This window comes from Oryzias latipes, chromosome 2 (genome assembly GCF_053564925.1).
Source record: "Oryzias latipes strain Hd-rR chromosome 2, Olatipes_Hd-rR_3.1".
NCBI lineage: Eukaryota > Metazoa > Chordata > Actinopteri > Beloniformes > Adrianichthyidae > Oryzias > Oryzias latipes.
In genome coordinates this window covers 51666589-51669492 of record NC_136238.1, presented here as the reverse complement: position 1 = coordinate 51669492, position 2904 = coordinate 51666589, and the positions used below count along the sequence as shown (strand labels likewise).

Here is a 2904-nt window from a genome sequence, read left to right as displayed (position 1 = left end):
AACCCATCAGTGGGCTCAGGCCAGCGGAATAAGAATTGCAGGCAATTAGATTGCAGATTACAAGACATTAGACATTTATTTGGATGGTGGTCTTTGGTTGCATTTCAGTTATTAATTTTTGACATTAGTTTAACTGTGGCAGGCTAGCTGTGGAAAAGGTGAATGTGTCATGATGCTGTCCTCTGGGCTGTGTCTCACGCTTTGCAGTGTTTCTGTCTTAACAGAGTGAGCTGGGTCTGGTGAATATCTAATAATTCCCTTAGTTCATCTAATTTAGTTGCTGATCGTAAGATTGCAGGTATGATTCCCGCCTTGCACGCCCATATGTCCAAGTGTCCTTGGGCAAGACACTACCCCACCTTGCCTCTGGTGGAAGGTTGGCGCCAGTGTTCGGCAGCGGAGCTGCCATTAGTGTGTGTAAGTGTGTGTGCATGGGTGAAGGATCTGGACTGTGACTGTGAAGCGCTTTGGGGCTTTGAAAGAAGGTAGAAAGTGCTATATAAGTATACGCCATTTACCATTTAATCACAATGAGCATAAAGAGCAATTTGCTATTTTTTCTTTTACTTGTGTTAGCTTACAAAAAATAGTTTAACATCTGTCATGCAAACTTTCCTGACACTACTACTGAAATAAAATGTGTTCATATGCTGGATTGGTTTAGTGTAGTTTTTATAGAAAATTTTAAATGTAAATATAATGACTTTTATATTGGAGTAGAAACCTGCCTTATTACAAAAACCTATTTTGACTGGTGAAAAGTAAAAAAAAAAAAAAAAATAGAATGAACGTTTTCATTTTTTCTCGAAAGGCGAGCAGGGTGGTTTAAGGAGTTCAAAGTGGTAAGAAGGCGTTGCTGATTGGACGGTTGCTGTGTTTTGAATCTCCCGCTCATTTCCTGATACGGCTTCAGTCAGTCGTCCTGGTCCGTCAACGCAAGGAGATTCTGCACTTCTGTCGCACCGTTCATCCAGGCCATTTATTGATATCAAGGTAAGATACCTTTTTGGTTTTGTGTTTCGCTTACAGCTCTAACTGGCAATGATAAATGTGGTTCATAAAAGCATGCGCAGCTCGGGAGTGTTGTTCTGTTCTGCAGTTGAATCCATCCACGTTACATCGGCTTTTGCATTTGAAAGAAGCCGGTGTCACAAACGGGCAGACAACTAGTTTCCACGTGCAGCAGGTTTATTTGCAGACATGATGACAAGTAGTGGTGGGTCGCGTCACCGATCATCCAGCCAGTGTGTTTGTCGGCGTTTCACCGAGACGTCAAAACTAGGAAGCGCATCCTAGTAACAGAGTTGCCAGATTCGGCGGGTTTCCGTCCAATTTAGTGGTTTTGATTTGGATCTTGCGGGGATAACTTGTTTTGGTCAGATGTAATTTGGCCAGGTTTTGTGTGAAATGTTTTTAGTTCGTTTTATTATGAGTCTGAATGATCTTATGTTGAAAAATGACCGGAATTTCTCGGTAAAAATGAATGAATACTAATCAGTCCAGCGGCGAGTTTAGATCCATAAAATTAAAAAACTTTTTTGTTTTTGCTTTTTAGTGTATTATAATGTTGATTCCTCACAAAAAGACACCCAAGCGGTATTTTGATCCATTCAAGCATTTGAGTATTCCTCTAAAATCGAGCGGGTTCTCATGAGCTGACGTGACGGACACATTGAGAACGGTCCCGTTCATGAGAGTCTGCGCTGCCGGCCCCGCCCACAGACACACACCCACTTTCTCCGATGAGCAAGAATGTTTGTCAAAAGCGCTTTATTTTATATTCACAATATGCACATCCACCTTTGCAGAAGTTTGAATGTGTTTTTGTTTTCCTGGGAGAAACGCAGACACGCTGCTGAGGCCGGCTCCATCTGCCGAGATTGACGTCACACACACAGAGCGAAAGCCGGCGACTCAGAGGATGAGTCCTGTTATTTCCAGTTTGGAAAGAAACTCAGGATAATAACCGATATTTAATTAAAAAAATCCTTTTGTGTGTGTGCCAAAGGTAAATCTATCATATATATGGATGTTGCTTACTATTAAGGGCTTAAAAATAACAGGGTATAGGCCCCTTTATTGAGTTTCTGGAAGTATTTAATAGTTTTAATTATGCTTTATATATATATATATTTATTTTTTTTTAGATTAAACGTCATTTTAATTATCATCCTAGAGTTACTTGAACACTTGCTTCAGGGAATGGTTATTTCAGAGTTTAGTTATTTTGTCCCTTGTGTTGGTCAGGTCACCTGCAGCTTCACTCAAGTTGTCGTGACAGACTCGCCGATATAGATTTCATGTCAGCAGTTGTAAGTTTATTCTTAAAGTAACATTTTATTATTTATATATGTAATTAAGCTGTTAACGTTTAACTACATCTTTCTATCTTGTGATATTTTCTCTATTTAAAAAGGTTGCTGTGGTTGGAGTAATTGGGGACTCTTCTCTGGACGATGCAACCAGAAGAGTGATGGGCTTCCTCATGTCCAATGAGTTGGCTCTGCAATATAACCTGTTTGGACGTCATGGAGAGAATACGTTCTGCTAGTTGTGTCTTTTTGATGTCTTCTATGGTAATTAGATTTGAATTTATTAATCTATATTCATCATTGACAAAGGATTTAGTAAATTTAATCCCAGGCTAAAATGAATACTTTGTTTTTTGTGATTTCTTTTTAGGGGCAGTGAAGAAAAATGCCATCACCCAACCAGTCCCACTAAAGGAAGTGGAGAAGGGCCTCTCCAAATGGTTTGTTGGAGCTCGTGACAGGGGAAGAAACTGAGCCTTAAGGACTCAAAGAGAGCTTGAATAACAAGCCAATGGAGCTTGTTCTCAGGAACCGTCAAGGATGCCATGAGTATTTTGTTTTACTGGATTTATTTATTTTTTCGTCACATAAT

The 2904-nt window shown here is 39.8% G+C and overlaps 1 long non-coding RNA gene across 1 annotated transcript; it reads left to right on the top strand.

Moving 5' to 3' along the window:
• The first annotated feature begins 872 nt into the window (after positions 1-872).
• LOC144990514 (uncharacterized) lies at positions 873-2576 on the top strand. The gene is made up of 3 exons (XR_013654480.1): positions 873-2008; positions 2248-2312; positions 2417-2576. It is a non-coding gene; the product is annotated as an uncharacterized LOC144990514 (long non-coding RNA).
• Positions 2577-2904: the final 328 nt, after the last annotated feature.